Source organism: Phalangium opilio, unplaced genomic scaffold (genome assembly GCF_054372755.1).
Source record: "Phalangium opilio isolate 3A_F unplaced genomic scaffold, DU_Popi_V2 ptg000390l_1, whole genome shotgun sequence".
NCBI lineage: Eukaryota > Metazoa > Arthropoda > Arachnida > Opiliones > Phalangiidae > Phalangium > Phalangium opilio.
The window spans coordinates 7307545-7323313 of NW_028324234.1; the positions used below are offsets into that span (position 1 = coordinate 7307545).

The 15769-nt window shown below is 38.8% G+C and overlaps 1 non-coding gene across 1 annotated transcript; it reads left to right on the forward strand.

Moving 5' to 3' along the window:
• The first annotated feature begins 3821 nt into the window (after window positions 1-3821).
• Window positions 3822-3894, forward strand: TRNAI-GAU (transfer RNA isoleucine (anticodon GAU)). Its single transcript has one exon. It is a non-coding gene; the product is annotated as a tRNA-Ile (tRNA).
• Window positions 3895-15769: the final 11875 nt, after the last annotated feature.

A 15769-nucleotide genomic window follows, 5' to 3' on the forward strand; every position in this document is an offset into this window, starting at 1 on the left:
TTTTGGGCTTCCGTGGCGCAATGGTTAGTGCGCTCAGCTGTTATTCAAAAGGTTGGTGGTTCGAGCCCCTCCGGGAGCGTTTTGTGGGGTCTCAGATGTAACGTAAAAAGTCAGAGTTTTTCCACAATACGAGACAACCATATAATTTCTGAACTTCCGTGGCTCAATGGTTAGCGCGTTCGGCTGTTAACCAGTAAGTTGGTGGTTCGAGCCCACCCGAAACCGGTGTTGTGAGGTCTCAGATGTGGCGTAAAAAGTCAAGGTTTCTCCACAATACCTGACAACCATTTAATTACTGAGCTTCCGTGGCTCAATGTTTGGCGCGTTCGGCTGTTAACCGAAAGGTTGGTGGTTCGAGCCCATCCGGGAGCGGTGTTGTGAGGTCTCAGATGTGACGTAAAAGTCAAGAGTTTTCCACAATACCTGACGACCGTTTAATATTTGGGCTTCCGTGGCGCAATGGTTAGCGCGTTCAGCTGTTATTCAAAAGCTGGTGGTTTAAGCTCTCCCGGGAGCGGTGTTGTGAGGTCTCAGATGTGACGTAAAAAGTCAGAGTTTTTCCACAATACGAGACAACCATATAATTTCTGAACTTCCGTGGCTCAATGGTTAGCGCGTTCGGCTATTAACCAGTAAGTTGGTGGTTCGAGCCCACCCGAAATCGGTGTTGTGAGGTCTCAGATGTGGCGTAAAAAGTCAAGGTTTTTCCACAATACCTGACGACCATTCAATTTTTGGGCTTCCGTGGCGCAATGGTTAGCGCGTTCAGCTGTTATTCAAAAGAGTGGTGGTTTGAGCCCTCCCGGGAGCGGTGCTGTGAGGTCTCAGATGTAACGTAAAATGTCAGAGTTTTTCCACAATAACTGACGAACATTTAATTTTTGGGCTTCCGTGGCGCAATGGTTAGTGCGTTCAGCAGTTAACCGAAAGGTGGGTGGTTCGAGCCCAACCGGGAGAGGTGTTGTGGGGTCTCAGATGTAGCGTAAAAAGTCAAAACTTTTCCACAATACGGGACAACCATTTAATTCCTGAGCTTCCGTGGCTCAATGGTTAGCGCGTTCGGCTGTTAACCAATAGGTTGGTGGTTCGAGCCCACCCGGGAGCGGTGTTGTGGGGTCTCAGATGTAGCATAAAAATTCAAAACTTTTCCACAATACGTGATAACCATTTAATTTCTGAGCTTCCGTGGCTTAATTGTTAGCGCGTTCGGCTGTTAACCAATAGGTTGGTGGTTCGAGCCCACCCGGGACCGGTGTTGTGGGATCTCAAATGTAACGTAAAAAGTCAAGGTTTCTCCACAATACCTGACAACCATTTAATTACTGAGCTTCCGTGGCTCAATGTTTGGCGCGTTCGGCTGTTAACCGAAAGGTTGGTGGTTCGAGCCCATCCGGGAGCGGTGTTGTGAGGTCTCAGATGTGACGTAAAAGTCAAGAGTTTTCCACAATACCTGACGACCGTTTAATATTTGGGCTTCCGTGGCGCAATGGTTAGCGCGTTCAGCTGTTATTCAAAAGCTGGTGGTTTAAGCTCTCCCGGGAGCGGTGTTGTGAGGTCTCAGATGTGACGTAAAAAGTCAGAGTTTTTCCACAATACGAGACAACCATATAATTTCTGAACTTCCGTGGCTCAATGGTTAGCGCGTTCGGCTATTAACCAGTAAGTTGGTGGTTCGAGCCCACCCGAAATCGGTGTTGTGAGGTCTCAGATGTGGCGTAAAAAGTCAAGGTTTTTCCACAATACCTGACGACCATTCAATTTTTGGGCTTCCGTGGCGCAATGGTTAGCGCGTTCAGCTGTTATTCAAAAGAGTGGTGGTTTGAGCCCTCCCGGGAGCGGTGCTGTGAGGTCTCAGATGTAACGTAAAATGTCAGAGTTTTTCCACAATAACTGACGAACATTTAATTTTTGGGCTTCCGTGGCGCAATGGTTAGTGCGTTCAGCAGTTAACCGAAAGGTGGGTGGTTCGAGCCCAACCGGGAGAGGTGTTGTGGGGTCTCAGATGTAGCGTAAAAAGTCAAAACTTTTCCACAATACGGGACAACCATTTAATTCCTGAGCTTCCGTGGCTCAATGGTTAGCGCGTTCGGCTGTTAACCAATAGGTTGGTGGTTCGAGCCCACCCGGGAGCGGTGTTGTGGGGTCTCAGATGTAGCATAAAAATTCAAAACTTTTCCACAATACGTGATAACCATTTAATTTCTGAGCTTCCGTGGCTTAATTGTTAGCGCGTTCGGCTGTTAACCAATAGGTTGGTGGTTCGAGCCCACCCGGGACCGGTGTTGTGGGATCTCAAATGTAACGTAAAAACCAAAGTTTTTCCACAATACCTGACGAACATTTAATTTTTGGGCTTCCGTGGCGCAATGGTTAGCGCGCTCAACTGTTATTCAAAAGGTTGGTGGTTCGAGCGTACCCGGGAGCGGTGTTGTGATGTCTCAGATGTGACGTAAAAAGTCGCGGTTTTTCCACAATACCTGACGACCATTTAATATTTGGGCTTCCGTGGCGCAATGGTTAGCGCGTTCGGCTGTTAACAGAAAGGTTGGTGGTTCGAGCCCACCCGAAAGCGGTGTTGTGAGGTCTCAGATGTAACGTAAAATGTCATAGTTTTTCCACAATACCTGACGACCATTTAATATTTGGGCTTACGTGGCGCAATGGTTAGTGCGCTCAGCTGTTATTCAAAAGGTTGGTGGTTCGAGCCCACCCGGGAGCGGTGTTGTGGGATCTCAAATGTAACGTAGAAAGCCAAAGTTTTTCCACAAAACCTGACTACCATTTAATTTTTGGGCTTCCTTGGCGCAATGGTTAGCGCGTTCGGCTGTTGACCGAAAGGTTGGTGGTTCGAGCCCACCTTGGAGAGGTGCTGTAGGGTCTCAGATGTAACGTAAAAAGTCTTACCTTATCCACAATACCTAACAACCATTTAATTTCTGAGCTTCTGTGGCTCACTGGTTAGCGCGTTCGGCTGTTAACCAATAGGTTGGTGGTTCGAGCCCATCCGGGAGAAGTGTTGTGACGTCTCAGATGTAACGTAAAATGTCAGAGTTTTTCCACAATACCTGACGAGCATTTAATTTTTGGGCTTCCGTGGCTCAATGGTTAGAGCGTTCGGCTGTTAACCAATAGGTTGGTGGTTCGAGTCCTCCCGGGAGCGGTGTTGTGACGTCTCAGATGTAACGTAAAATGTCAGGGTTTTTCCACAATACCTGACGAGCATTTAATTTTTGGGCTTCCGTGGGGCAATGGTTATCGCGTTCAGCTGTTAATCGAAAGGTTGGTGGTTCGAGCCCATCCGGGAGCGGTGTTGTGTGGTCTCAGATGTGAAGTAAAAAGTCAAAGTTTTACCTCAATACCTGACGAAAATTTAATTTTTGGGCTTCAGTGGCGCAATGTTCAGCGCGTTCAGCTGTTAACCAATAGGTTGGTGGTTCGAGCCCACCCGGGAGCGGTGTTTTGGGATCTCAAATGTAACGTAAATAGCCAAAGTTTTACCTCAATACCTGACGACCATTTAATATTTGGGCTTCCGTTGCGCTATGGTTAGCGCGTTCGGCTGTTAACCGAAAGGTTGGTGGTTCGAGCGTACCCGGGAGTGGTGTTGTGATGTCTCAGATGTGACGTAAAAAGTCGAGGTTTTTCCACAATACCTGACGACCAATTAATATTTGGGCTTCCGTGGCGCAATGGTTAGTGTGCTCAGCTGTTATTCAAAAGGTTGGTGGTTCGAGCCCCTCCGGGAGCGTTTTGTGGGGTCTCAGATATAATGTAAAAAGTCAGAGTTTCTCCACAATACCTGACAACCAATTAATTACTGAGCTTCCGTGGCTCAATGGTTAGCGCGTTCGGCTGATAACCAATAGGTTGGTGGTTCGAGCCCATCCGGGAGCGGTGTTGTGGGATCTCAAATGTAACGTAGAAAGCCAAAGTTTTTCCACAGCACCTGACGACCATTTAAATTTTGGGCTTCCTTGGCGCAATGGTTAGCGCGTTCAGCTGTTATTCAAAAGACTGGTGGTTTGAGCCCTCCCGGGAGCGGTGTTGTGAGGTCGCAAATGTGACGTAAAAAGTCAAGGATTTTCCACAATATCTGACGACCTTTTAATATTTGGGCTTCCGTTGCGCAATGGTTAGCGCGTTCGGCTGTTAACCGAAAGTTTGGTGGTTCGAGCCCACCCGGCAGCGTTTTTGTTGGATCTCTGATGTAACGTAAAAAGCCAAAGTTCTTCCACAATACCTGACGACCATTTAATTTTTGGGCGTCCGTGGCGCAATGGTTAGCGCGTTCGGCTGTTAACCGAAAGGTTGGTGGTTCGAGCCCATCCGGGAGCCGTGTTGTGACGTGTCAAATGTTACGTAAAATGTCAGAGTTTTTCCACAATACCTGACGAACATTTAATTTTTGGGCTTCCGTGGCGCAATAATTAGCGCGTCCAGCTATTAATCGAAAGGTTGGTGGTTCGAGCCCACCCGGGAGCGGTGTTGTGGGATCTCAAATGTAACGTAGAAAGCCAAAGTTTTTCCACAAAACCTGACTACCATTTAATTTTTGGGCTTCCTTGGCGCAATGGTTAGCGCGTTCGGCTGTTGACCGAAAGGTTGGTGGTTCGAGCCCACCTTGGAGAGGTGCTGCAGGGTCTCAGATGTAACGTAAAAAGTCTTACCTTATCCACAATACCTAACAACCATTTAATTTCTGAGCTTCTGTGGCTCACTGGTTAGCGCGTTCGGCTGTTAACCAATAGGTTGGTGGTTCGAGCCCATCCGGGAGAAGTGTTGTGACGTCTCAGATGTAACGTAAAATGTCAGAGTTTTTCCACAATACCTGACGAGCATTTAATTTTTGGGCTTCCGTGGCTCAATGGTTAGAGCGTTCGGCTGTTAACCAATAGGTTGGTGGTTCGAGTCCTCCCGGGAGCGGTGTTGTGACGTCTCAGATGTAACGTAAAATGTCAGGGTTTTTCCACAATACCTGACGAGCATTTAATTTTTGGGCTTCCGTGGCGCAATGGTTAGCGCGTTCAGCTGTTAATCGAAAGGTTGGTGGTTCGAGCCCATCCGGGAGCGGTGTTGTGTGGTCTCAGATGTGAAGTAAAAAGTCAAAGTTTTACCTCAATACCTGACGAAAATTTAATTTTTGGGCTTCAGTGGCGCAATTTTCAGCGCGTTCAGCTGTTAACCAATAGGTTGGTGGTTCGAGCCCACCCGGGAGCGGTGTTTTGGGATCTCAAATGTAACGTAAATAGCCAAAGTTTTTCCACAATACCTGACGACCATTTAATTTTTGGGCGTCCGTGGCGCAATGGTTAGCGCGTCCGGCTGTTAACCGAAAGGTTGGTGGTTCGAGCCCATCCGGGAGCGGTGCTGTGAAGTCTCAGATGTGAAGTAAAAAGTCGAAGTTTTACCTCAATACCTGACGACCATTTAATATTTGGGCTTCCGTTGCGCTATGGTTAGCGCGTTCGGCTGTTAACCGAAAGGTTGGTGGTTCGAGCCCACCCGGGAGCGGTGTTGTGGGATCTCTAATGTAACGTAAAAACCCAAATTTTCCCACAATACCTGACGACCATTTAATTTTTGGGCGTCCGTGGCGCAATGGTTAGCGCGTTCGGCTGTTAACCGAAAGGTTGGTGGTTCGAGCCCATCCGGGAGCGGTGTTGTGTGGTCTCAGATGTGAAGTAAAAAGTCAAAGTTTTACCTCAATACCTGACGAAAATTTTATTTTTGGGCTTCAGTGGCGCAATGGTCAGCGCGTTCAGCTGTTAACCGAAAGGTTGGTGGTTCGAGCCCACCCGGGAGCGGTGTTTTTGGATCTCAAATGTAACGTAAATAGCCAAAGTTTTTCCACAATACCTGACGACCATTTAATTTTTGGGCGTCCGTGGCGAATGGTTAGCGCGTTCGGCTGTTAACCGAAAGGTTGGTGGTTCGAGCCCATCCGGGAGCGGTGTTGTGAGGTCTCAGATGTGAAGTAAAAAGTCAAAGTTTTACCTCAATACCTGACGAAAATTTAATTTTTGGGCTTCAGTGGTGCAATGGTTAGCGCGTTCGGCTGTTAACCAATAGGTTGGTGGTTCGAGCCCATCCGGGAGAGGTGTTGTGACGTCTCAGATGTAACGTAAAATGTCAGAGTTTTTCCACAATACCTGACGAACATTTAATTTTTGGGCTTCCGTGGCTCAATGGTTAGCGCGTTCGGCTGTTAATCGAAAGGTTGGTGGTTCGAGCCCATCCGGGAGCGGTGTTGTGAGGTCTCAGATGTAGCGTGAACAGTCAAACTTTTTCCATAATACGTGATAACCATTTATTTTCTGAGCTTCCGTGGCTCAATTGTTAGCGCGTTCGGCTGTTAACCAATAGGTTGGTGGTTCGAGCCCACCCGGGAGCAGTGTTTTGGGTTCTCAAATGTAACGTAAATAGCCAAAGTTTTTCCACAATACCTGACGACCATTTAATTTTTGGGCGTCCGTGGCGCAATGGTTAGCTCGTTCGGCTGTTAACCGAAAGGTTGGTGGTTCGAGCCCATCCGGGAGCGGTGCTGTGAGGTCTCAGATGTGAAGTAAAAAGTCAAAGTTTTACCTCAATACCGGACGACCATTTAATATTTGGGCTTCCGTTGCGCTATGGTTAGCGCGTTCGGCTGTTGACCGAAAGGTTGGTGGTTCGAGCCCACCTGGGAGAGGTGTTGTAGGGTCTCAGATGTAACGTAAAAAGTCATAACTTATCCACAATACCTAACAACCATTTAATTTCTGAGCTTCTGTGGCTCACTGGTTAGCGCGTTCGGCTGTTAACCAATAGGTTGGTGGTTCGAGCCCATCCGGGAGAAGTGTTGGGACGTCTCAGATGTAACGTAAAATGTCAGAGTTTTTCCACAATACCTGACGAACATTTAATTTTTGGGCTTCCGTGGCTCAATGGTTAGCGCGTTCGGCTGTTAATCGAAAGGTTGGTGGTTCGAGCCCATCCGGGAGCGGTGTTGTGAGGTCTCAGATGTAGCGTGAACAGTCAAACTTTTTCCATAATACGTGATAACCATTTATTTTCTGAGCTTCCGTGGCTCAATTGTTAGCGCGTTCGGCTGTTAACCAATAGGTTGGTGGTTCGAGCCCACCCGGGAGCAGTGTTTTGGGTTCTCAAATGTAACGTAAATAGCCAAAGTTTTTCCACAATACCTGACGACCATTTAATTTTTGGGCGTCCGTGGCGCAATGGTTAGCTCGTTCGGCTGTTAACCGAAAGGTTGGTGGTTCGAGCCCATCCGGGAGCGGTGCTGTGAGGTCTCAGATGTGAAGTAAAAAGTCAAAGTTTTACCTCAATACCGGACGACCATTTAATATTTGGGCTTCCGTTGCGCTATGGTTAGCGCGTTCGGCTGTTGACCGAAAGGTTGGTGGTTCGAGCCCACCTGGGAGAGGTGTTGTAGGGTCTCAGATGTAACGTAAAAAGTCATAACTTATCCACAATACCTAACAACCATTTAATTTCTGAGCTTCTGTGGCTCACTGGTTAGCGCGTTCGGCTGTTAACCAATAGGTTGGTGGTTCGAGCCCATCCGGGAGAAGTGTTGGGACGTCTCAGATGTAACGTAAAATGTCAGAGTTTTTCCACAATACCTGACGAACATTTAATTTTTGGGCTTCCGTGGCTCAATGGTTAGAGCGTTCGGCTGTTAACCAATAGGTTGGTGGTTCGGGCCCTCCCGGGAGCGGTGTTGTGACGTCTCAGATGTAACGTAAAATGTCAGAGTTTTTCTACAATACCTGACGAACATTTAATTTTTGGGCTTCCGTGGCTCAATGGTTAGAGCGTTCGGCTGTTAACCAATAGGTTGGTGTTTCGGGCCCTCCCGGGAGCGGTGTTGTGACGTCTCAGATGTAACGTAAAATGTCAGAGTTTTTCCACAATACCTGACGAACATTTAATTTTTGGGCTTCCGTGGCTCAATGGTTAGAGCGTTCGGCTGTTAACCAATAGGTTGGTGGTTCGGGCCCTCCCGGGAGCGGTGTTGTGACGTCTCAGATGTAACGTAAAATGTCAGAGTTTATCCACAATACCTAACAACCATTTAATTTCTGAGCTTCTGTGGCTCACTGGTTAGCGCGTTCGGCTGTTAACCAATAGGTTGGTGCTTCGATCCCATCCGGGAGAAGTGTTGTGACGTCTCAGATGTAACGTAAAATGTCAGAGTTTTTCCACAATACCTGACGAACATTTAATTTTTGGGCTTCCTTGGCGCAATGGTTAGCGCGTTCGGCTGTTAACCAATAGGTTGGTGGTTCGGGCCCTCCCGGGAGCGGTGTTGTGACGTCTCAGATGTAACGTAAAATGTCAGAGTTTATCCACAATACCTAACAACCATTTAATTTCTGAGCTTCTGTGGCTCACTGGTTAGCGCGTTCGGCTGTTAACCAATAGGTTGGTGGTTCGGGCCCTCCCGGGAGCGGTGTTGTGACGTCTCAGATGTAACGTAAAATGTCAGAGTTTTTCCACAATACCTGACGAACATTTAATTTTTGGGCTTCCGTGGCTCAATGGTTAGAGCGTTCGGCTGTTAACCAATAGGTTGGTGGTTCGGGCCCTCCCGGGAGCGGTGTTGTGACGTCTCAGATGTAACGTAAAATGTCAGAGTTTATCCACAATACCTAACAACCATTTAATTTCTGAGCTACTGTGGCTCACTGGTTAGCGCGTTCGGCTGTTAACCAATAGGTTGGTGGTTCGAGCCCATCCGGGAGAAGTGTTGTGACGTCTCAGATGTTACGTAAAATGTCAGAGTTTTTCCACAATACCTGACGACCATTTAATATTTGGGCTTCCGTTGCGCAATGGTTAGCGCGTTCGGCTGTTAACCGAAAGGTTGGTGGTTCGAGCCCACCCGGGAGCGGTGTTGTGGGATCTCTAATGTAACGTAAAAACCCAAAGTTTATCCACACTGAAACCATTATTTTTATACTTTTTGCTTTAATTCAAGCAAATGTAACGATATTCAATCAAAAAACTGTTAAAATTCAATTTTTCAATATGAAATCGTTGTCACGGATTTTGTATCTTGAAGAAGAAAAACATGCGATTTTTTCGGTACTTTTTTGAATGCATTTTTTTCTGGAGAAATTTTTGACCGAATTCAGCTTAATTCCCTATAAAACACTCATTAAAAGTGATTTCATCTCGATTGAACAATAAATAAAAATGTACCTCGATTTTTAATAACATTTTCAAAATCGACGTAACTCGGCCTAAGAAAAACATTTTGAGTATTTGTTCACTATTTTCAAATATAACCACTGAAACCATTATTTTTGTAATTTTTGCGTTAATTCAAGCAAATGTAACGATATTCATTCAACAAACTGTTAAAATTCAATTTTAAATAAGAAATCGTTGTCACGGATTTTGTATCTTGAAGAAAAAAAACATGCGATTTTTTCGGTACACTTTTAAATGCATTTTTTTCTGGAGAAATGTTTGAACGAATTCAGCTTTATTCCCTATAAAACACTCATTAAAAGTGATTTCATCTCGATTGAATAATAATTAAAAATGTACCTCGATTTTTAATAACATTTTAAAAATCGACGTTTCACCGCCAACGAAGCATATTTTGAGTATTTCTTCACTATTTTCAAATATAACCACTGAAACCATTATTTTTATACTTTTTTCTTTAATTCAAGCAAATATAACGATATTCAATCAAAAAACTGTTAAAATTAAATTTTTCAATAAGAAATCGTTGTCACAGATTTTGTATCTTGAAGAAGAAAAACATGCGATTTTTTCGGAACTTTTTTGAATGCATTTTTTTCTGGATAAATTTTTGACCGAATTCAGCTTAATTGCCTATAAAACACTCAATAAAAGTGATTTCATCTCGATTGAACAATAAACAAAAATGTACCTCGATTTTTAATAACATTTTCAAAATCGACGTAACTCGACCTAAGAAAAACATTTTGAGTATTTGTTCACTGTTTTCAAATATAACCAATGAAACCATTATTTTTGTAATTTTTGCGTTAATTCAAGCAAATGTGACGATATTCATTCAACAAACAGTTAAAATTCAATTTTAAATAAGAAATCGTTGTCACGGATTTTGTATCTTGAAGAAGAAAAACATGCGATTTTTTCGGTACTTTTTTGAATTCATTTTTTTCTGGAGAACTTTTTGACCGAATTCAGCTTAATTCCCTATAAAACACTCATTGAAAGTGATTTCATCTCGATTGAACAATAATTAAAAATTTACCTCGATTTTTAATAACATTTTCAAAATCGACGTTTCACGGCCAAAGATGCATACTTTGAGTATTTCTTCACTATTTTCAAATATGTTCACTGAAACCATTATTTTTATACTTTTTGTTTTACTTCAAGCAAATGTAACGATATTCAATCAAAAAACTGTTAAAATTAAATTTTTCAATATGAAATCGTTGTCACGGATTTTGTATCTTGAAGAAGAAAAACATGCGATTTTTTCGGTACTTTTTTGAATTCATTTTTTTCTGGAGAACTTTTTGACCGAATTCAGCTTAATTCCCTATAAAACACTCATTGAAAGTGATTTCATCTCGATTGAACAATAATTAAAAATTTACCTCGATTTTTAATAACATTTTCAAAATCGACGTTTCACGGCCAAAGATGCATACTTTGAGTATTTCTTCACTATTTTCAAATATGTTCACTGAAACCATTATTTTTATACTTTTTGCTTTAATTCAAGCAAATGTAACGATATTCAATCAAAAAACTGTTAAAATTAAATTTTTCAATATGAAATCGTTGTCACGGGTTTTGTATCTTGAAGAAGAAAAACATGCGATTTTTTCGGTACTTTTTTGAATGCATTTTTTTCAGGAGAAATTTTTGACCGAATTCAGCTTAATTCCCTATAAAACACTCATTAAAAGTGATTTCATCTCGATTGAACAATAAATAAAAATGTACCTCGATTTTTAATAACATTTTCAAAATCGACGTTTCACGGCCAAAGAAGCATATTTTGAGTATTTCTTCACTATTTTCAAATATATCCACTGAAACCATTATTTTGATACTTTTTGCTTTAATTCAAGCAAATGTAACGATATTCATTCAAAAAACTGTTAAAATTCAATTTTTCAATAAGAAATCGTTGTCACTGATTTTGTATCTTGAAGAAGAAAAACATGCGATTTTTTCGGTACTTTTTTGAATGCATTTTTTTCTGGAGAAATTTTTGACCGAATTCAGCTTAATTCCCTATAAAACACTCATTGAAAGTGATTTCATCTCGATTGAACAATAATTAAAAATTTACCTCGATTTTTAATAACATTTTCAAAATCGACGTTTCACGGCCAAAGAAGCATACTTTGAGTATTTCTTCACTATTTTCAAATATATTCATTGAAACCATTATTTTTATACTTTTTGCTTTAATTCAAGCAATGTAACGATATTCATTCAAAAAACTGTTAAAATTCAATTTTCAATAAGAAATCGTTGTCACGGATTTTGTATCTTGAAGAAGAAAAACATGCGATTTTTTCGGTACTTTTTTGAATTCATTTTTTTCTGGAGAACTTTTTGACCGAATTCAGGTTAATTCCCTATAAAACACTCATTGAAAGTGATTTCATCTCGATTGAACAATAATTAAAAATTTACCTCGATTTTTAATAACATTTTCAAAATCGACGTTTCACGGCCAAAGATGCATACTTTGAGTATTTCTTCACTATTTTCAAATATGTTCACTGAACCCATTATTTTTATACTTTTTGCTTTAATTCAAGCAAATGTAACGATATTCAATCAAAAAACTGTTAAAATTCAATTTTTCAATATGAAATCGTTGTCACGGATTTTGTATCTTGAAGAAGAAAAACATGCGATTTTTTCGGTACTTTTTTGAATGCATTTTTTTCTGGAGAAATTTTTGACCGAATTCAGCTTAATTCCCTATAAAACACTCATTAAAAGTGATTTCATCTCGATTGAACAATAAATAAAAATGTACCTCGATTTTTAATAACATTTTCAAAATCGACGTAACTCGGCCTAAGAAAAACATTTTGAGTATTTGTTCACTATTTTCAAATATAACCACTGAAACCATTATTTTTGTAATTTTTGCGTTAATTCAAGCAAATGTAACGATATTCATTCAACAAACTGTTAAAATTCAATTTTAAATAAGAAATCGTTGTCACGGATTTTGTATCTTGAAGAAAAAAAACATGCGATTTTTTCGGTACACTTTTAAATGCATTTTTTTCTGGAGAAATGTTTGAACGAATTCAGCTTTATTCCCTATAAAACACTCATTAAAAGTGATTTCATCTCGATTGAATAATAATTAAAAATGTACCTCGATTTTTAATAACATTTTAAAAATCGACGTTTCACCGCCAACGAAGCATATTTTGAGTATTTCTTCACTATTTTCAAATATAACCACTGAAACCATTATTTTTATACTTTTTTCTTTAATTCAAGCAAATATAACGATATTCAATCAAAAAACTGTTAAAATTAAATTTTTCAATAAGAAATCGTTGTCACAGATTTTGTATCTTGAAGAAGAAAAACATGCGATTTTTTCGGAACTTTTTTGAATGCATTTTTTTCTGGATAAATTTTTGACCGAATTCAGCTTAATTGCCTATAAAACACTCAATAAAAGTGATTTCATCTCGATTGAACAATAAACAAAAATGTACCTCGATTTTTAATAACATTTTCAAAATCGACGTAACTCGACCTAAGAAAAACATTTTGAGTATTTGTTCACTGTTTTCAAATATAACCAATGAAACCATTATTTTTGTAATTTTTGCGTTAATTCAAGCAAATGTGACGATATTCATTCAACAAACAGTTAAAATTCAATTTTAAATAAGAAATCGTTGTCACGGATTTTGTATCTTGAAGAAGAAAAACATGCGATTTTTTCGGTACTTTTTTGAATTCATTTTTTTCTGGAGAACTTTTTGACCGAATTCAGCTTAATTCCCTATAAAACACTCATTGAAAGTGATTTCATCTCGATTGAACAATAATTAAAAATTTACCTCGATTTTTAATAACATTTTCAAAATCGACGTTTCACGGCCAAAGATGCATACTTTGAGTATTTCTTCACTATTTTCAAATATGTTCACTGAAACCATTATTTTTATACTTTTTGTTTTACTTCAAGCAAATGTAACGATATTCAATCAAAAAACTGTTAAAATTAAATTTTTCAATATGAAATCGTTGTCACGGATTTTGTATCTTGAAGAAGAAAAACATGCGATTTTTTCGGTACTTTTTTGAATTCATTTTTTTCTGGAGAACTTTTTGACCGAATTCAGCTTAATTCCCTATAAAACACTCATTGAAAGTGATTTCATCTCGATTGAACAATAATTAAAAATTTACCTCGATTTTTAATAACATTTTCAAAATCGACGTTTCACGGCCAAAGATGCATACTTTGAGTATTTCTTCACTATTTTCAAATATGTTCACTGAAACCATTATTTTTATACTTTTTGCTTTAATTCAAGCAAATGTAACGATATTCAATCAAAAAACTGTTAAAATTAAATTTTTCAATATGAAATCGTTGTCACGGATTTTGTATCTTGAAGAAGAAAAACATGCGATTTTTTCGGTACTTTTTTGAATGCATTTTTTTCAGGAGAAATTTTTGACCGAATTCAGCTTAATTCCCTATAAAACACTCATTAAAAGTGATTTCATCTCGATTGAACAATAAATAAAAATGTACCTCGATTTTTAATAACATTTTCAAAATCGACGTTTCACGGCCAAAGAAGCATATTTTGAGTATTTCTTCACTATTTTCAAATATATCCACTGAAACCATTATTTTGATACTTTTTGCTTTAATTCAAGCAAATGTAACGATATTCATTCAAAAAACTGTTAAAATTCAATTTTTCAATAAGAAATCGTTGTCACTGATTTTGTATCTTGAAGAAGAAAAACATGCGATTTTTTCGGTACTTTTTTGAATGCATTTTTTTCTGGAGAAATTTTTGACCGAATTCAGCTTAATTCCCTATAAAACACTCATTGAAAGTGATTTCATCTCGATTGAACAATAATTAAAAATTTACCTCGATTTTTAATAACATTTTCAAAATCGACGTTTCACGGCCAAAGAAGCATACTTTGAGTATTTCTTCACTATTTTCAAATATATTCATTGAAACCATTATTTTTATACTTTTTGCTTTAATTCAAGCAATGTAACGATATTCATTCAAAAAACTGTTAAAATTCAATTTTCAATAAGAAATCGTTGTCACGGATTTTGTATCTTGAAGAAGAAAAACATGCGATTTTTTCGGTACTTTTTTGAATTCATTTTTTTCTGGAGAACTTTTTGACCGAATTCAGGTTAATTCCCTATAAAACACTCATTGAAAGTGATTTCATCTCGATTGAACAATAATTAAAAATTTACCTCGATTTTTAATAACATTTTCAAAATCGACGTTTCACGGCCAAAGATGCATACTTTGAGTATTTCTTCACTATTTTCAAATATGTTCACTGAACCCATTATTTTTATACTTTTTGCTTTAATTCAAGCAAATGTAACGATATTCAATCAAAAAACTGTTAAAATTAAATTTTTCAATATGAAATCGTTGTCACGGATTTTGTATCTTGAAGAAGAAAAACATGCGATTTTTTCGGTACTTTTTTGAATGCATTTTTTTCAGGAGAAATTTTTGACCGAATTCAGCTTAATTCCCTATAAAACACTCATTAAAAGTGATTTCATCTCGATTGAACAATAAATAAAAATGTACCTCGATTTTTAATAACATTTTCAAAATCGACGTTTCACGGCCAAAGAAGCATATTTTGAGTATTTCTTCACTATTTTCAAATATATCCACTGAAACCATTATTTTGATACTTTTTGCTTTAATTCAAGCAAATGTAACGATATTCATTCAAAAAACTGTTAAAATTCAATTTTTCAATAAGAAATCGTTGTCACTGATTTTGTATCTTGAAGAAGAAAAACATGCGATTTTTTCGGTACTTTTTTGAATGCATTTTTTTCTGGAGAAATTTTTGACCGAATTCAGCTTAATTCCCTATAAAACACTCATTGAAAGTGATTTCATCTCGATTGAACAATAATTAAAAATTTACCTCGATTTTTAATAACATTTTCAAAATCGACGTTTCACGGCCAAAGAAGCATACTTTGAGTATTTCTTCACTATTTTCAAATATATTCATTGAAACCATTATTTTTATACTTTTTGCTTTAATTCAAGCAATGTAACGATATTCATTCAAAAAACTGTTAAAATTCAATTTTCAATAAGAAATCGTTGTCACGGATTTTGTATCTTGAAGAAGAAAAACATGCGATTTTTTCGGTACTTTTTTGAATTCATTTTTTTCTGGAGAACTTTTTGACCGAATTCAGGTTAATTCCCTATAAAACACTCATTGAAAGTGATTTCATCTCGATTGAACAATAATTAAAAATTTACCTCGATTTTTAATAACATTTTCAAAATCGACGTTTCACGGCCAAAGATGCATACTTTGAGTATTTCTTCACTATTTTCAAATATGTTCACTGAACCCATTATTTTTATACTTTTTGCTTTAATTCAAGCAAATGTAACGATATTCAATCAAAAAACTGTTAAAATTCAATTTTTCAATATGAAATCGTTGTCACGGATTTTGTATCTTGAAGAAGAAAAACATGCGATTTTTTCGGTACTTT